Here is a 21,259-nt window from a genome sequence, read left to right on the forward strand (position 1 = left end):
TGCATCAGCAACCACATAGGCCTTACCAGGATGGTAATTCAAGCCAAAATCATAATCCCTCAGTAACTCTAACCACCTCTTCTGTTCCATGTTCAATTCCTTCTGATCAAACAGATATTTAAAACTTTTATGATCACTAAACACCTCAAATCTGGAACCGTACAAATAGTGCCTCCAAATTTTCAAAACAAAAACCACCGCAGCTAACTCCAGATCATGTGTAGGATAATTCTTCTCATGAACCCGCAATTGCCTAGAAGCATATGCTACCACCTTACCATCTTGCATCAGAACACCACCTAAGCCCAGCTTAGATGCATCACAGTACACAACAAACGGTTCTTCTGGTTTAGGCAAAATCAACACAGGAGCAGTTGTCAATCTTTGCTTCAACTCATTGAAACTACTCTCACACTGAGCATCCCACACAAAAGACTTACCCTTACAGGTCAACTGAGTCGACGGAAGTACCAATTTCGAAAACCCTTCTATGAACCTGCGGTAATAACTAGCCAAACCCAGAAAACTTCTGATCTCAGTTACTGACTTCGGAGTCTCCCATTGTGATACTGCATCAACCTTCGAGGGATCCACTGCAATACCACTACCAGAAATAATGTGACCCAGAAAGCTCACTTTGCTTAACCAGAACTCACATTTTGACAACTTCCCATACAACCTCTTTTCTTTTAACACTTGCAATACAATTCTCAGATGCTCTGCATGCTCCTCTTCATTCTTAGAATAAATTAAGATATCATCAATAAACACCACAACAAACTTATCCAGAAAAGCATGGAAAATTCGGTTCATATACTGCATAAACACACCAGGCGCGTTAGTAACACCGAAAGGCATCATTTTGTACTCGTAATGACCATAACGTGTCCTAAATGCCGTCTTCTGCATATCCTCATCCTTCACCTTTATCTAATGGTAACCAGACCTCAAGTCAATCTTACTGAAAATCTTAGCACCAACCAACTGATCCATCAAATCGTCAATTCTCGGAAGCGGATACCTGTTCTTTATCGTAACCTTATTCAACTGACGGTAATCTATGCACAGTCTCATACTACCATCCTTCTTCTTAACCAACAACACCGGTGCTCCCCAAGGTGAAACACTGGGTCTTACAAATTTCTTATCTAACAGGTCCTCCAACCGTTTCTTCAATTCAGTCAACTTAGAAGCTGACATACGGTATGGTGCCATCGACACTGGATTCGTTCCTGGAACAAGGTCAATTGAAAATTCAACCTCTCTCTCTGGTGGCACATCAGGAATCTCATCAGGAAACACTTCTGGAAATTCATTCACTACAGGTAACCTGTCAACCATAGCTTGATTTTCTAACGACAATTGTGCCATCAAAGAATACATCAGAATCCCGTCCCGTTCAAACTGTTTCATCTGCTTTGTAGACAAAAGTTAAACTTCACCTTCTTCTTCAGTAGAAGAAAAATGCACTGTCTTACTATAGCAGTTGATATGAACTCGGTTATACTCTAACCAATTCATTCCAAAAATCACATCCATACCCGTCAACGGTAAACAAACTAAATCAACCACAAAATCTCTACCAAACATAGATATAGGACACCCCAAACAAACAAGAGAAGTAGTCACTAAACCCTTAGCTGGAGTTTCAACAACCATTTCCCCTTTCATATCAGATACATCCAAACCCAACTTATAGGCACATTCAATAGCAATAAAACAATGAGTAGCACCAGTATCAATAATAGCAATTAAAGGAGTACTATTAAAGAAACAAGTACCTCTGATAAGTCGGTCCTCATTGGTAGTCTGCGTACCAGTCAATGCAAACACCTTTCCACCAGTTCTAACCTTCTTCGACTCAGGACACTGCGAACTGATATGACCCTCTCCATTGCAGTTGTAGCAGACAATATCCCCACGCTTGCATTCAGCTAAACTGTGTCCCTTCTGTCCACACCTGAAGCACTTCCTCTCATCTTTACCACAAACATTGCTCTTGTGGCCTTTCTCACCACACTTATAACAAACAATCTCAGAAGGAGCATCTATCCTCTTAGGCCTCCTATCATCATTCATCCTCTGCTTTCCTTTGTCAGCAGGAGCACTGTAAGGCTTAGGATGATTCTGCTGTCCCTTACCCCTCCTCTCACTCATTATCTTGTAATGAATTTTGGTGTCTTCTTCATAAATTCTGCATCTGTTTACCAACTCAGAGAAGACTCTGATCTGCTGATACCCAATAGCTCTCTTAATGTCAGCTCTCAACCCAGTCTCAAATTTGATACACCTGGAGAACTCAGCTGTCTCCACACTGTAATGAGGGTAGAACTTAGCAAGTTCCACAAACTTTGCAGCATACTCCGTGACGGACATGTCACCCTGTTCAGCTCTAGAAATTCAATTTCCTTCTTACCTCTAACATCCTCCGGAAAGTACCTACTCAAAAACTCTTTCCTGAACATAGCCCAAGTTACCACAGCATCATCCTGTTCTAGCACAGGCAACAAACTCACCCACCAGTCGTCAGCCTCTTCTGCTAACATGTGCGTCCCAAACCGCACCTTCTGTGTCTCAGAACACTGCATGACCCTGAAAATCCTTTCAATTTCCTTCAGCCATTTCTGAGCACCGTCAGGATCATATCTGCCCTTGAACGTTGGTGGATGATTTCTCAAGAAGGTTTCCAACATTCTAGTTCCATCACTACCAGCCTCAGTCTTAGGTTGCTGTTGAACAGCTTAAGCTACAGCCTCAAGCGCAGCAACAAGAGCAGCATCACTACTTCCAGTCATCTCGAAGTTCTACATAAGAAACAACAACTCAGAACAACAACAAAAAGCAACATTAAAGTTGACACTCTATCCTAAGTGGCTCAACACGACTCTACTACTTGGCCGGACGGACCAACCTGCTCTGATACCAATTGTAACACCCCGTTACCCAAAAGTAATTAAATAATAATTAATTAAATATCAGAGTTCAACCCAAACGGGCATGCTACACTACGTTTCAAAATTTATTAAATAGAATATAGAAATCCATTTATTAAACACCAATGAAAACATCATTTAAACAGCAGCGGAATGTATTCAACAAACATCAACAACAGTTAAATCCTCCAAAACAACATCTTGGCATAAAGCCTAACAACAAATTCAACCATCATAGGGCCATAACAACAAGTTCCAAAATGAGATACATAAGGAATGAAATACAATAATTAAAACCCATCCCGAATGTATCAGAGCCCTAGACACGACATTGAGCCACCACCAACTACTCAGGATCACCTGCAAGTTACCCATAGGAAGGGCAACATTTTCAAGCAGAAGGGGTGAGATTCACAACAATAGGATATAGATATTAAAATCTTCAATTGAATCTAACACCCTAAAACCATAAAATACATCATCTTGCAATTATGAGTATATAATTCACAATCAACAACAACATCATCAAAATCCATCCATCACAATATACAATAAATATATGTATTCATTCAACAACATAATCATCATCAATGTGGCGACTACAACCAACAACTAAGACTCATGCAAATGACATGACAACACTACTAAGACAACACCTTAGACTCCTCAATAAATGCAAATATGCATGTGGTACCAGACAGGACCGAAGCCCTCACCGCTTTTGAATGGTTAAAGCATTCATCAGGACCGAAGCCCTCACCGCTGTTGAGCAACTAGTGCTCTAGGACATGAGTCCTCTCCGCTGTTTATGCATATGCAATGGACCTACTTGTGTATATCTACATACAACTTGACCATGCATACATACTCCATATGACTCCACTTAAATAACACATATGGTTAATAGATAAAGCATACATTTCAGTCATCAAAAGCAATCAACAACCAATAATCCAACAATCCAGAAAAGTGCATAATTATTTATAAATATGCTCGAAAACAACAACACCAAGCACTACCATTCATGCAAGCAAAACAGCACACAAAAACTAGGTAGCTCGCCTCGCGAGCACATCTGCTCGCTATGGTGAGTTCACAAAACTGGTTGCTCGCCATGGCGAGTTCAAGGCGAACTCGAGGCGAGTGAAAAATAGGTACTCTTGGGAATTTTGACATTTTTCTCACTCAAACCTCAATTCTAAGCTCCCTATTCATCTTTTTAACCTAAAACTTGCTCCAGTCATCATTAAAATCATTTATGCACATTAAACCATCCCCAAAACATCTTATAACAACATTTCAAAAATCATGTTTTGATCTGGCTTGCTCGCCACGACGAGTTGGTCTGCTCGCGAGGCGAGCCATGATGTTGTTCACTCGCGAGGCGAGACATGAATGCTCGCGAGGCGAACGATGAACATCAGCACGGGCAGAAAACAGGTTTTTCCCAAAAATCCCATTTTTCTTCCATTCACTCCCCAAATTGGTTTACAGATGTGAGTTAACTTACTGTATGCACTCAGAACCTATTTCTAACATCCAAAATCATCATTACAACTCCAAAATCAACATTTCACCATAAAACCCCAAAATCCCAATTCTCACCAAAACTCTGTTAAATTCAAATTCAGAAATTAAAGTCTATACTACTGAAGTAAACCTCACCCTTACCTTAGAATTGCAGAAAGAAATGCACAGCAGTTTGGTTCCTGGGTTCTACTTGCTCTTCTCTCCCTTTTCTCCCAACTTGACAGTTTCACGTAAAAAGCTTCTGACATCTATTTTCCTAACTTCCCTCTTACTTAACTCCCTTTATTCTCATTTAACTCCCTTTAATTCTATTAAATATTAAATAACTCCCCAAACTCCAAAATAATTATTATTTCTCACTTAATCACATAATATTAAAATCAACCATATAATAAAATGTATCACACCACATAAATCACCAATATTAATTAAAATCACATATAAGACTCTAATTAAATCAAAATAATTAAATATATTGACTAGGGCGTTACACCGACTACTGGTAGGGTTTTTGCTCTGGCTGGTACACAGACAGAGAATGAGGATCGCTTGATCAGAGGTACTTGTTATATTAATAATACTCCTTTAGTTTCTATTATTGATACTGGTGCTACGCATTGTTTTATTGCTTTCGATTGTGTTTCTACTTTGGGTCTTGATTTGTCTGATATGAATGGTGGGATGGTTGTCGAAACTCCAGCTAAGGGTTCAGTGACTACTTCTCTAGTATGTTTGAAATGTCCTTTGTCTATGTTTGGTCGTGATTTTGAAATGGATTTAGTTTGTCTACCTTTGAGCGGTATGGATGTGATTCTGGGTATGAATTGGTTAGAGTACAACCATGTTCATATCAATTGTTTTAGCAAGTCAGTGTATTTCTCTTCCGTCGAAGAGGAAAGCGGTGCAGAGTTCTTATCTACCAAGCAGCTGAAGCAACTGGAACGCGATAGTATTTTGAAGTTTTCTTTGATTGCTTCTTTATCTATTGAGAATCAAGCAGTGATTGATAAGCTACAAGTGGTATGCGAATTTCTTGAAGTTTTTCCAGATAAAATTCCTGATGTGCCTCTAGAGAGAGAAGTCGAGTTTCTATTGATCTTGTTCCTGGAATGAAGCCGGTGTCGATGGCACCTTATTGTATCTCTGCTTCCGAGTTAGCTGAGTTGAAGAAACAATTAGAAGATTTGCTTGAGAAGAAGTTTGTTAGACCAAGTGTTTCACCTTGGGGAGCGCCGGTATTGTTAGTGAAGAAGAAAGATGGTAGTATGAGATTGTGTATTGTCTTTCGACAGTTGAACAAAGTAACTATCAAGAATAGGTATCCACTTCCGAGAATTGATGATTTGATGGATCAGTTAGTGGGTGCACGTGTTTTCAGCAAGATTGATTTGAGATCAAGTTATCACCAGATTAAAGTAAAAGATGAAGATATGCATAAGACAGCTTTCAGAACGCGTTATGGTCACTATGAATATAAAGTTATGCCTTTTGGTGTTACCAATGCACCTGGAGTGTTTATGGAGTACATGAATCGCATCTTCCATGCATTTTTGGATCGGTTCGTGGTTGTTTTTATCGACGATATTTTGATTTACTCCAAGACTGAAGAAGAACATGCTGAGCATCTGAAGATTGTCTTGCAAGTGTTGATAGAGAAGAAACTTTATGCTAAATTATCTAAGTGTGAGTTCTGGTTGAAAGAGGTAAGTTTTCTTGGCCATGTTATTTCTGGTGATGGTATTGCTGTAGATCCTTCTAAAGTTGAAGCGGTATCGCAATGGGAGACTCATAAGTCAGTTACAGAGATTAGAAGCTTCTTGGGTTTAGCCGGTTACTAGAGAAGATTTATTGAAGGATTTTCCAAGTTAGCACTTCCGCTAACGCAGTTGACTTGTAAAGGTAAAGCTTTTGTGTGAGATGTTCAATGTGAGAACAGTTTCAGTGAATTGAAGAAGCGGCTGACGACAACTCCGGTTTTGATTTTGCCGAAGTCCGATGAACCTTTCGTGGTTTACTATGATGCTTCCAAGTTGGGTTTAGGAGGTGTGCTTATGCAAGAAGGTAAAGTGGTAGCTTATGCCTCAAGACAGTTGAGAATTCATGAGAAGAGTTACCCGACGCATGATTTAGAATTGGCGACTGTGGTCTTTGATTTGAAGATATGGAGACATTACTTGTATGGTTCGAGGTTTGAGGTGTTTAGTGATCACAAGAGCTTGAAGTATTTGTTCGATCAGAAGGAATTGAATATGAGTCAAAGAAGGTGGCTCGAGTTATTGAAAGATTATGACTTTGGTTTGAATTATCATCTAGGTAAAGCTAACGTCGTTGCAGATGGCTTGAGTAGGAAGACATTGCATATGTCCGCTATGATGGTTAGAGAGTTCGAACTACTTGAACAGTTTAGAGATATGAGTTTGGTTTGTGAGTGGTCACCTCAAAGTGTGAAACTGGGAATGTTGAAGATTGATAGTGAATTTCTGAAAAGTATTAAAGAGGCACAGAAATTTGATGTCAAGTTTGTAGACTTGTTGGTTGCTAGTAATTAGACTGAAGAGGGTGACTTTAAAGTCGATGACCATGGTGTGTTGAGATTCCGAGGTCGGATTTGCATTCCTGACGATGAAGAGATGAAGAAAATGATTCTTGAGGAGAGTCATAGAAGTAGCTTGAGTATTCACTCGGGAGCTACGAAGATGTATCATGATCTAAAGAAGATTTTCTGGTGGTCTGGATTGAAATGCGATGTGGCACAATTTGTGTATTCTTGTTTAGTTTGTCAGAAGTCGAAGATTAAACATCAGAAACCTGCTGGTATGATGGTATCGTTAGATGTGCCAGAATGGAAATGGGATAGTATATCCATGGATTTTGTGACGAGTTTTCCGAATACTCCTAGAGGGAATGACACAATTTGGGTTATTGTTGATAGATTGATGAAGTCGGCTCATTTTCTACCGATTAATATTAGTTTTCCTGTTGCCCAGTTGGCAGAGATTTATATCAAAGAGATTGTGAAGTTGCATGGTGTTCCTTCGAGCATTGTGTCAAATAGTGATCCAAGATTTACTTCTAGATTTTGGAAGAGTTTGCAAGAGGCTTTGGGTTCTAAGTTGAGATTGAGTTCGGCGTATCATCCGCAGACAGATGGTCAGTCGGAGAGGACGTTCAGTCGCTAGAGGATTTGTTGAGAGTTTGTGTTCTTGAGCAAGGAGGAACTTAGGATAGTCATCTTCCGTTGATTGAGTTCACATACAATAATAGTTATCATTCTAGTATTGGAATGGCACCTTTTGAGGCTATATATGGTCGGAGATGCAGAACTCCGTTGTGTTGGTTTGAGTCAGGAGAAAGAGTGGTCTTAGGACCAGAGATTGTTCAGCAGACTACTGAAAAAGTTAAGATGATTCAAGAGAAAATGAAAGCGTCGCAGAGTCGACAAAAGAGTTATTACGATAAGCGCAGGAAAGATCTTGAATTTCAAGAAGGAGACCACGTGTTTTTGAGAGTCACTCCTGTGACTAGTGTGGGACGAGCTTTGAAGTCAAAGAAATTGACTCCGAGATTTATTGGTCCGTATCAGATATCGGAAAGAGTTGGAACGGTGGCGTATCGAGTGGGATTACCACCGCATCTTTCGAATTTGCATGATGTTTTCCATGTGTCGCAACTTCGGAAGTATGTTCCGGATCCATCTCATGTGATCCAGAGTGATGATGTGCAAGTTAGAGACAACCTTACAGTAGAGACTTTACCGGTGAGGATTGATGATCGGAAAGTGAGGACGTTGAGAGGCAAGGAAATACCCCTTGTGAGAGTCGTTTTGGATGGAGCGACTGGTGAAAGCTTGACGTGGGAGCTTGAGTGTAAGATGCTGGAGTCTTATCCAGAGTTGTTTGCATGAGGTAAATTTTTGAGGACGAAAATCTTATAAGTTGGGGAGAGTTGTAACGCCCACTTTTATTTAATTAATTATTTAATTGAGTCTAGACGAATTATATTATATTTATATAATATATGTGTGAATTATGATGATTTATGACGATTTAGATGATTTGGATGATTTTAGATGAGTTATGTGTTTTGATGATTTTTATGAGGTTATGAGACTTATTTTATTGTTTAATAAAATAAGATTTAAAAATAAAATAAAATATTTAGTTAAGGGTTGTTTTGAGATTTTAGGGAGTTTTGGAGGAGAAAGTGAGACAAGATAAGATTTTAGGAGGAGATATAAAAAGAGAAAACCTAGTCTTAGAAAAATTAGTACATACGACTGTTTTTGGAGAAAAAGGGAGATAAAGCCATAGAAGGGAGAATCACCATATAGAGCTGCGATTTCTTCATACAAGGTATGGGTGAGACTAATGATTCAATAGTGTTAATCTATACAATTCTGATGATCATTAACAAGTTAGGATTGAATTAGAAAGTTTGTGAAGTTAGGGTTAATAGGTGAAATTGATGATCCAATGATAATAAGCTGTTAGATTGATGCATAAAACGTCCTTTGACCTTAGATTATGTTTAGAATGAATTCTGGAATTGAAATTAGGCTTAGAACAAGTGAGATCATGAATTTTTCGTAAAAACTACATTCTGCCCGAGCCTGTATTCATCGCTCACCATAGCGAACGATGATCCTCGCCTCGCGAGCCATTTCCCTTCGCCTCGCGAGTTACAAGTCGTAGCTCGCCACAACGAGCAACCTTACTCGCCATAGCGAGCATGACCAGAGAGCATGTTGAATTCTGTAATTTTGACTTTTGAGTTGAACCTTAGATGCTTTTGAGTGCCTTAAGATGTTTATTAGAGATTAGATGATGATTTAGAACGAGATTGAACCTGGTTTAGCTTAGAACAACTTAAGTTGTAATTCTGGCTTGTACTTGCCATGGCGAGCAGATGCTCTCGCCTCGCGAGCACTTCCAGAACTGAATGCAAGTTAGTATGTTGCGATCTGTTTCGCATAAGTTGATTAGGGTTGGACCCTTAGGTAGTAATGTGACCTATTTAAGATGTTAACTGAAATCTGTGAAGCTGTTTGAACTGCTAAGTTGTTTGTAATGTGATTTAATGATTAAATGCATTACTTGAAATATTATTGAATGATCAAGATGTTGTAGAAATGAATTGATAATTATGAAGTTATGCTGTTGTTGTGATCTGATTATGCTGCTTTTGTTATTTAACCAAGTTGCATGAGTCATTATAAGATGAATAAGATGATGTTGAACTCCAAATTATTGGATGTATATGAGATGATGATTAAGATTATTTAGATGATTGAGTCCATGCATTAGCATACATTTGTTGGGGGCTCATGCCCTGGAGCTTTTTACTCACCATGATGGAGCATTTTCTCAAAATAATGTTGGGGGTTATACCCTAAAAGTATATTAATACTATAATGCTGGGGGCTCATGCCCTGTATTGGTACCACATGCATATAAGAGGTTTAGGTTGCATTGCCGCATTGTCGAGTCAAATGATGTTAAGATGTTATGTTATTTATGATAATTGAATGAAGTGATTACTTGATATTTTATTATCAATGATGCAATGATGTTTAAGATGTTTATGTTGTTAATTACGATTGTTGAATTATATTGATTAATATTATTGTTTTGTCAAATCTCACCCCTTCCACTTGGAAATGTTGCTCTTCGTATGAGTAACTTGCAGGTGATCGAGCGTAGGTTGCAGTTGTGCTGTCGTGAGTGGCCTTGCCTCACTGAGTCCTAGGTTGCTCTGATACGTAACGGGATGGGGTTTATGATATGCATGCTTCATTCTTTTACTTGTTCATTTATGATGTTGAACTGAATTTTATGAGATGTTTTAATGAGGCCTTCGTGCCAAGACTTTATTAATGATGATGAACTTATCCATTGCGAGTTTTTGAAATAATTATGTTGAAAGATAATTTGTTGATTATCTGTTTTATGATTTTTAGAGGTGTAGCATTCCGTTATTTGATGATTACTCTGATAATATGTTGAAAATTTTATATTGGGAAAACGGGGTGTTATAACTGCCACTAAGCACAATTTGTACACCTTTAGAGGCCATCTACATTTAGATCACCCACACATTCGAATTATGTCTGAAATAGGATTAGGTACGAAATTTTCCAATTCCTGCAGAATTCAGTCAACCTTGAATTTCTATTTAATGAAAAGGGAATTTCACTTATCTGTTCTATCTGTTTCTGGCTTGTAGCTCTTCCTTTGGCCTCAGGGGACGTAGGGCAGCATGAAGAAGAGAGCTCTCCAAAAACTTCCAAATCGAAATCCGACAAAGCTTCCAAAAAGAAGAAATCTTCGAAGACGGAAAAAAGAAAACATTCTGAAAAATCTTCCAAAGAAAAGAAATATTTTTCTGTCGAGGATGTTGTAAGTCATTTCTCGATCCATTCAGACTTTACCATTTGTAGAATTGAGTTCTAACTTTGAATTTATTTTGTAGGTCGAAGTATCCCCTGGCGCTGTCGAAAGGCCTGTAATTTCTGAACCTCTTAAAACCAAAGAGGGTCGTAGGAAAAGGAAACATGATTCTACGACCGTCGAAACAGATACTGTTGATGAATCTTTAGGCCAACCCAGCCCCAAAAAGACCAACCAACATAAGGATTCAAATCCCAATAGCGCTCATTCTTGTGTAGGTGATAATGTTTCAAAGGTATTCCTCAAGATCCCTCTAATTCCATTTAAATTTCGATTGTGAAATGTATCTTTCATAACTTTATTCTCACATGCAGGGTAGTCAGATTGATATATCTCAGCATGCTCGACTCCTATCTGCTGGTCAGGCAAATGCTTCGCCTATTGCTGAAGAAGATGAAGGTGTCGAGACAAGTACTCCTCCTCCTGGTATGGAAATTACATCTCCTAATCAGCTTGCGGACGAGTCAAGTGATCATCAGGAAGAAATGCCTACAGGAGATAGTGACGCAGAGCCGGAAAGGGACGCAAATCAGTTTATCATAGCTTCGAGGGATGACAACATTATTGCAAGCCCAATATCTGCTCAAGACCCAAATCCGATTGTCGATGTCGTACTGACTCAAGATAATTCGATCATGAACCCAGTGGCTCTTGACCAACTTGAAGAGACTAACCCTCTGGACGCTTTTGACCTTCTAGCCAACGACATTCTCCTTTCTAGGAGTACGGGGAGATCCTCTAATGTATCTGCTGAAGATCCTTCACAAACTTCAAATGATAATCTCCTTGTAGAATTTCGAAGCAAAGTCTTGAGAGCTGATCTGTTTGAGGCCATAGAGCAAGATGAAAACACCATTTTCGAAATTCGAGAATTATTGTGCAAGCTCATCAATCTTCCTTCAGGTCTAAAGTTTCAAAACTTTTTCAATGTGCTAGAACCCCTTTTGGATAACATCAAACAAGGGTTTCTTCAGAAGAAAGATGGCAAGGCCAAACTCGAAGAACAAACCACTCGCTGTGATCAACTCTTGGATGAAATTACTTAATTCAAAGCTACGCTGGAGGCCTTTCGACAAGAGACTCCCGCTATTCAAAACCAAGTGGCAGAGATTGATTCATCTATTGCCAAGTACAAGGCAGAAATCGAGCAATTGGAGAATCAAAAAATCCAACTTTTGGCTAAGGAAGACCTCATGAAACAAGAGGCTCAGATTGCCATCAAAAAGGTCAAAGAATCGAAGCTGTCTCAGCAAGAAATAACCATTCTTACTGATAATGGCAAGGTTCTCGAAGAAAAACTCAATGACTTAAAGAAACAATTGCATCAACTCACCTCTGGCTTTAAAATATGAGCCATTTTCTGTCGAGCCTTTTCTGGATATTTTTCTTTTATTTGTTCCTTTTATATTTCATATGTATTTTATTTTGTAACGGTATAAAAACCGTTTATATTTAAATGACATATATTTTTTCTTTGAGTAACACTTTATTTTTACTAGTTACTCATTTTATGGAACAAATTTCAAGAAAAAACTAATGATGAGAAACTAAAAAGTTTCTTCTTAGCCTAATCAGGTTAAACTGTCATGGAAACCGTAAAGCCTTTAAAAAATCTAATTATGAGATTTTTAGAAAAGATAAGATGAAACCTTTTGACAACTTCTCTTCTCTCAAGGCGCATGAACTGCAGAAGTCCTTTTGTGCCACGTGTCTTCATCTTGATATTTGATGATTAAATGAGAAGAAACCGCTGTTTTAAGTTTCAAACCTTTTCAACTTCCTTACTTCATTATAAATAGTGTCCCTTTCCTTTGTAATGTTCATTTCTCATCTTTCTTTCCTTGTGTTTTCTTAGAAATATCTTTTCACTCAACCTTTTTCTTCAACTATGGAATTCATAAGTTATTTGAGTGATGATCTGATCATAAACATTGATGCGAGAACTGCTAGTCATAGCATGCGTGACCTTTTCTCCCTTTAGAGACAAAACAAGAGGATTGCAGCACTTTGTAGGGATCGTAAGGTTACAAGAGCTTTTGGGGATGACTGCATCAAGTTGCTCACTGATCTAGATCCTACTCATGAGAAGTTGGATTTTATGAATCACTTGTGGGATCATGGAAACCCCATGTTTTGCGTCTTGCGATGCACTCAGCAAATGCTCAACGCTGAACCACGCATTGCTTCTATAAAGCGTTTACTAAGGAACGCTATGGATGCAGGGTCTGTAAGTGCGCTATATTTTGATGTTATGCTCAGAGCCCTTGATGGCGTTACCCCAAATGCTATAGAACTCTTCAACGACTTCTGGGATCTCTTAAAGACGCAGAACGTTGCGAAATGTCGCAGAGAAATTATGGGAGGAGATACCCATTTCCGATTTGTTTTAGGCTGGAGAGGCTGTTACCTTCTCAATTGATTCGTCGCCGCTTTTGCAACAACTGGCGCAACTGTCCTGGGGACGTGATAAGGAATAACTATCGAGGATTTCACCCTGCTAAAGATGAAATGTACTGTCTTCAGCATTTTTGCCTTCATTGTCGCCTCGATAGCGAAATCAGATGTTTCATCGACGTCTTTGGTTTTAACCAGTTTATATAAAGCATTTCGTCGATTGAAGACTCTTATAGAGTCTTGTGTAATGGTTCACTTTATGCTTTATAATCCATTTTGGGACTATCTTATGTAATCCGCCCGTTAGTTGGCATTCTATATGAAATGCCATTTTTCAATTTCTTTTCGAATAGCGCATATGAGATAGAAGAATTGAATTTGATCTTAAGAGCATATTGTGCTCTTATTATCCCTTTTGGACGTGACACTTGTTCTTAAAGATCTTTGATAGAAACAAGAATAAAAATAAAGAGAATCGAATCCAACCTAGTTGAATCCAATCGAAGTTTGGTGCAAATAACAGTAAAGAAATTACTTAAAATGAATAAGTAAATTGCAAAGACGTTTAAAGAAATGTATTCAAATTGCATTGACTGAATAAAAGTTGGTGCACATGTTCATACATTGCAACTTGTGACTCGTTTGTCGCTTCCATACGGACAGTATTGAGTGTAAGTTTTTAGTATGATTGAATTGTGACCCTTTTTTCCTAAGAAAAACTACTATTTATACAAACAGGGAAGTAACTACCTAGTTTTAACGTTAAAACTGTAGAAAACTACCTAACTATAGCCATTCGATTTGAATATCGAATATAGCCGTTATGACATTTTGACCTTATCCACAGAAATAACTGTTTTTGATATCTTTCCGCCCATTGAACCGGAACCAGCATCTTCGATTCTCGTCACAAACATATCTTCGATAGAATTTCACAAGGTCAAGTCCAGCTCCTCAGGTCAAACTCTTTGACCATATTAAATGATACCCTTTTTACAAATATTGGCTAACAGAAGTTTAAGCAACATTTGCAAGGCCCAAGTAAAGTTATCCTCCTTCTCCGACGTCATAAATGCAAAACCAACCAAATATGTCAAATAGGTCGAGGTGACTCCAACTATTTCAAACAATGACATTCTATACAAGTTGATTTTGTACGCGGAATCCATTATCAAAACAGTTGGAAAAGTGTTAAACAACTTTACTGATGTTGGATGAGTCCAAAATATGTCTTGAACAGTTTGACTTTCCGGTTTTTCTCTTACGTAATGAACATATCCATTCTCTTCCAACTTTGAGATTAGGTATTGCATCTCCGTCAAGTCACCCCTTTTTGCCTTTTTGAATTTGTGACGTTCATTGTAGATTTGCTTGATATTTGTGATGGACTCTTTCCTTTTCTTCTTCAAATTAGTCAAAATATTTTTTGGTTTCACCGAAGAATTGGTCAAGTCGTGTACAATCTTCTTGTCGTCCTCCATTAATCTTCCGGCAAGAAGGTGCCCTGCTTCATACCGCACCATCTCATGGTTGTGAACGTTGTAACACCCTATTTCTATTAAAGCAATAAAACATGTGAATAATACATTTATTCAAGAAATAGACGCTATGTCATCATACAAAAATCAATTTCACATGCATGCATAAAAATCTCAACAGTCGCAGCGGATATAAACCAGAATACATCGAAGCATACATGTCATGAATCAAATAATACATCAACATAAATGAATCTCCAAATCCCAACATTGGGTAAATCTCCAACATGAATAAATAATCCAAACAAATAATCTAGACATGAAACAGACGCCTAGATTTGATCCTATCCTAGACCCTACTACACCGATATCGGAGGTAGCTCCCGATATCCAACCAAGCATCAATCAACTCACCAGAGCAACTAATCCTGCACAACGTCTACCCATCCATACAAACAGGTAGGTGGTCCATCACAGATCCACTGGGGGTAAGTATTACATCATCATAATCCACATAACAGTTAAGCACGAATAATACAATCCAAGTTCCAAATAATTGACATGAATAAATCAATTCAAATTCCACATAATTGACATGAATAAATTAGTTCAAGTTCCACATAATTGACATGAATAATTCAATTCATATTCCACATAATTGACATGAATAATCAATCTCATCAATAATACATAATGATAAATCCAAATATCACAACCAAACACTCACAACCACAAGTATGTCAATCATTCCACATTTAGGACTCATGCAACAAAATGTTATGTCCCTTAACATGACACATAAATGCATGTGGTACCGAATCATCTCAAGGTCGTCACCTTCGATGCAACAAAAACATCGTATGTAAGATTTCACACCCGTCTTACATAATCTCCGAAGTAAAAGAGCTCAACCCTTTTACAGATACAAGACTCAACATGACAATGATCCATGGACATACAAGTAAAGACTCGACAATGCAAGATCATCTCATAATTTTCACAACAATATAAAGGACAACTTCCAAATATATTGATCACCTCCACAACATTTTCATTATCAAGAAATTACGTCCACACAACATTCAAGTCATACATTAAATAAGAGTCATCATCACATCATCACTTAATCATCAATAATCATCAACAATCATCAATAATCATCAACCTCATTCAAATCATTCAACCTCATATAGTTTTATCACTCTAATCATTTCTCATATTCCAAGTAAGAGAACATACATCTTATGATAAATATCATATCCAACACATAACAATTCATTCACACATCTCTACTTAGTCATATAGGCTAGTCACGAAAGATCATAAGACAATTGGCTTAAAAGAATCATTTCCGACAATTATCCATACAATGTGGCAAACGGCCAACATCGATAATTTCTCAAAGTAAGGCAACAATATAAAGTTTGAAAACTCACAAAACAATCTTAATCGATCACGTAGTCATGAGCTTAAGCCACTTACAAACTATTAGACATTAGTTCAAAGAATAGCTTAAGTCCGTATGAGAAAACCCAAATTAACAGTTTCCACATTACCACCCAAAATATCAAGTTTAACATGATTAAAATGTTTGACCAATATTAAAAATCCTACCTAAGTCTATATGAATTGTAGGTTAAACTTGTAATCTCATTTAGTTCACAAAAATTCATTTTCGACAAAATCCGAAATTCTCAAAAACATACAAGTTTCAACCCAAAATGGAAAATCCCAAATTTGAATGAGTAAAACATGTTCTAATAGGTTTAAGGGTTCAAACAGTAGTTAAACAAGTTGAAATAATCATTTTACAAAGCTCGGATTGGCCCCCTAAAGCCTGGAACGGAAATTAAAAGGTGCTGAAATTAGGCATGGACGCTTAAGCGTCCACCTGCAAGCTTAAGCGTGCAAGTTCCAGAAGCTACTATGGTTGCACACTTACCAGCTCGCTTACCAGCACGCTTAAGCGTCCAGTCATTAGCTCTGCACAAAAACTCTCGGGTTCTTCCCATTTTTCACCCAAAATCCCCAATTTTGATCTCCCAATGCCCGAATATGTTTCCAAAGTTTGTTTACAGGTTATAGTACTCAAAATGGCTCTCAAGAACACATCAAACATAACAACAATTGACATTTCAACATAATTCAACAAATCAACCCATTTTCACCAAACCAACAACAACAACTTATTTCCCATCATTAAATCATGAATTATGAACACCCAAGCCATGAATTATCATCAACAACATCACTTAGCAACAACAACATCAATTGATCATGAATCTTATCACAATTCAACAACAACATAACATAATTCATCAATTTGAGCATAATTCAACATATATCACTTTCTCATACTTTGAACATGAAATTTCATCAACAACAATTCAATTATCAACAACTTCATGCATCCAAACACAATATCATAATTAGAGCATGAATTCTAACAATTATGAACAATTAATTAATGACTCAATTAAGCACTTATTCATACAACAATTGAAAATTTACTCTTTTTTTTTTTAAACAAAAAGGTTACAGCATGGTGCTGCAACCAAAGTTCCATTGAAAGAAAAAGAAATTACAAAGTAGAGGGGGGACATAGACAAAACCCTCAAGAAGAAACAAACCTATAGTTAGGCATTCCTAACTTGTTTTGAATTAAAAAGCTAGAAATGAAGGATGGAGCAGATTCCCAAGAAAACAATCCTTGAATTGTTAAGCCAAAGTTTGCAAGGGAATCAACACACTGATTTCCTTCTCTAAAAATATGAGATACAACAAAATTCATGCTAGCTAAGAGTTTCATACAATTAAGCCATCTATTGCTTAAGTGCCAAGGAACTATGCTCTTGTTAGAGAAAGCATTCACCACTAGTATGGAGTCAGATTCCAACCAGAAATTTAACCAATTCTTATGATAAGCTATCTCTATGGCTCTCATTGCACCAATTAATTCAGCATGAAAGTCAGAAACCATACCAAGATTTTCAGATATGCAAAGTAAACAATCAGCTTCAGAGTTTCTAAAAATAATACCACTTGCAGAAGCTAAAGCAGAAGATGAACCATCTGTATTTCCTTTAATCCAATGACTAATAGGAGGGTGCCATATGACCTCTTTGATCTGAGGAGCCCTAGGAGGGTGAATATTAACTCTGAACTTCTTGATGATAGCAAAATCCGACATTGATGAGTTTGATGAAGCTTTGGAATTGTGAGAGATGAGATCAGCTTTGAAGCGTTTTTTATTTTTGTAACTCTATGAAAAAAGGCAGTGTTTCTGTCACCCTCCACATGCCATTTTATTTTTGCTTTTTCTTGCCAAAACCATTCTTGTTTCATCAATTCTATTTCTAACTTCATCTGTGCCTCCTTTTCTTGATTCATCAAAGCATCAGCGTGGCCATCAGTTTGTTGAGTAGTATGTTGAATCTCTGCAAATGATTATGATGAATCTCTAAAAACGATTATGATGAATTCTAACCCCCTTACCTTAGTTAGATTAATTCCCTAGCTCAAGCTTCACTTCAGCTCGTAGCTCTCTTCCAATCCTTGAATCTTCAAGTTCCTCTTCTCTCTAACCCTTTCCTCTTTGCTCCCACTTTCTCTCTCTAACTCTCTCAAAATATCTATGTAAATGAAAGTGTGAGGAAATTTCCTCTAAGACAAGGTTTATATAGGACGTCCCCTTAATGGGCCTAACCCTAAAGCTTAGTGGACTTAACCCACTCCAACTTAAATCTAAAATGTTTCTACATTCTAAACGGTAAAACACTACAACGGTCACTTAACGGTAAAATTCTAGTAACTAATCACTATGATAGTAACTTAGCAAAAATAACGGTTCTCACTAACCACTAAAGGTAATTCTCACCAAAAGTTACTAATTTACGCTTACACCCAAAATGACCAAAATACCCTTGAGTCCAAAATGACTAAATTACCCTTCAAACACGGAAACCCATGAAAATTCACCCAATGATGAATGATCACACACAAGCACATATAAACACATAATAAAAACAATTAAAAATAAATCTAGCAAAAATCGGGCTGTTACAAACGCCATTAAGAATAGCCAATTTCTAAGCATTGTTTTCCCTCAGGACATATCCACGCACCTTGAACAAACAACCACATTTTCTTGATCCCGTTGCTTCATGCTTCACTTTTGTCTTCGGTAGTTTGTGCTCGCCGCTCCGTTCACAAACCAACTCCAACATAGCATTTCTACCTTCACAAGATCTTCTAATGATAACCGTAAATCCAACCCTATTTGCTTGTCGACGGACCCAACAAAGCAATTCGTCTTTATCTTTCCATGTGTCTCGGGTCGAAAATAAATGAGCTGTGTCCACTTCTTTGTCACGAAGTTTCCACACATCTAAATTGACGCTTGAAGCCTCAACTTTAACGGAAGCTTCGACCTTAGCAGGAGCTTCAACCTTAATGGAGTCGATAACTCTAGGTTTTCAATCACCCGGATCATCACTCGCACTCTTAACCTTATCTATAAATAAACAACTTACAATTACTAAACTAATTAATAAACATGTATCTAATGTCATATAATAACATAAACAAACAAAAAAAAACAAAAGGAAAAAAAAATTGAAAAAAAAAAATTTGGGCGGTAGCGCTGCCGTTTGACAATTTTGAAAAAATTTATAAGTTACCAGCGGCAGTTAACAGCCGCTCACACCCAGCGGTGGTTAACTGCCGCTCAAGCTCGTGACAGTACAAAAAAAAAAAATCAGAAAAATCAATCAAATGTAATGGATTTTAACGTTGTATTACATGTTCTTTGATGCATATTGTGTGTAGAAACATGCTAACAATCGATCAACAATGATTTGGAAGCAAGATTTTGACACAAAAATTTTGAAATGGAGATTTTTTTGGGTATGGTATTGGTGATGTAAGGTGATGAATGAATAGGAGAGGTAGGGGTTTTCTGGTTTTGGGGGAAAAAAACCAACGACAGTTAACGACCGCTGGCTCCAACGACAGTTAACTGCCGGCGCATCTACCAGCGGTAGTTAACGACCACTGGGGGCATAAACATATTTTACTTGTGTCTTTATGAACTTTTCTATGTAAAAAAAGCAATTTTCCTTCAACAATTTATTGAAAGTAAAGAGAGAAAGGAAAAGAGCAACAAAGTTGGGAAACCAAACCAAAACCCAACAAAGGAAAAAAGAAACAATATGAATAACTTATAATGTGTTAAGGAAACTTTCTTATAACACTTGTTGAATCTATAATCAAAATTTTCTTATTTGGCGGGAAAAAATTATAATACAATGTACCTTTGCACTTTTGGTACTTGTTTAAACAAAGAATTTCCTTTATTTTCTTGTGTTGGATAACACACAATTTTTCTCATCACTAGTTCCGCCTCTTAACTTTGTTAAGAGGTGTATGATATGAATAAAATTCGACCTTATAATTTTGTCCAAAAAAATTAATTATTCTATGATAATTTCAATTTATAAATAAATGTGTTGCCACCTCTTCAATACATTATAATTTCTACAACAATTTTTTGGTTTATGTAATATTTTAAATTGTTTCGCTTTTTGAAATTTTCCCTTGTCCATTATGAAAGGATAAAAGAAAAATAAAAAAGTATAATCAAATTTCTATAAATAATATACAAGATTGTTTTCATAGAGACATTTAAATAAAGTTCCAAATTCATGATTTGTTTCTTACAACTCTAAAAAGGCTAAGATCTATTAAGAATCATAGAACAATGGCTCAAATTTCTAAGTTTGTCTATGCTTTGATAATCTTTTTTTCTTTAATTCTTGCTGTAACCAATGCTGGTAAGCCATTTCTTTGCACCATTTTCAATTTTTTTTATTTTTTTTTGTATATCATACACACTATTTGATAACTTATTATTGACAATCATTTATTCTTATATGACATCGCAGGTCTTTTCCGCTGCAAAGTTGACATTGATTGTCCACAAATATTATGTTTCGATGAACAAATAGCGAAATGCATTGCTCGTATGTGTGAGTGTGACTACGAGTAATAATTAAATTGAAAAATAATTTATTGTTACTTATAAGAGTATAGTATTTTTTTTTTATGTAATAATGTTGGTAATTTCAATTTCCATCAATAATTCGTTTATGTTTCTTTGATATTTATTTATTTTTTCTCGCAAAGAAGATATTGAAAACAACATCCTCAATGTAGAAGTATACAATTTCTTCAATAAATAAATTCATTGTTTAAATATATTTAGTTATTTTTTCCTTTCTTTATTTAGAATAAGATTGTCAACTTTATTTTATTTTCAAAGAAAGATTGTCAACTTATATAAACTTTATAAATATTAGTAAATATTTCAAGAATCATTGAAATATTTAAACTAAATAATCCAAATAAGTTTTTGTCAAAATTGTCATTTGTATGCCAAAAGCACACTTAACTGTAAGTGTTTATACTCTTCACTTTGAAG

General features: G+C 36.8%; 1 long non-coding RNA gene across 1 annotated transcript; it reads left to right on the forward strand.

The window, feature by feature from the left end:
- Positions 1-20,468: 20,468 nt before the first annotated feature.
- Positions 20,469-21,036, forward strand: LOC25490463 (uncharacterized). The gene is made up of 2 exons (XR_003010678.2): positions 20,469-20,612; positions 20,724-21,036. It is a non-coding gene; the product is annotated as an uncharacterized lncRNA (long non-coding RNA).
- The last annotated feature ends 223 nt before the right edge of the window (positions 21,037-21,259 follow it).

This window comes from Medicago truncatula, chromosome 3, assembly GCF_003473485.1.
Source record: "Medicago truncatula cultivar Jemalong A17 chromosome 3, MtrunA17r5.0-ANR, whole genome shotgun sequence".
Taxonomy (NCBI): Eukaryota; Viridiplantae; Streptophyta; class Magnoliopsida; order Fabales; family Fabaceae; genus Medicago; species Medicago truncatula.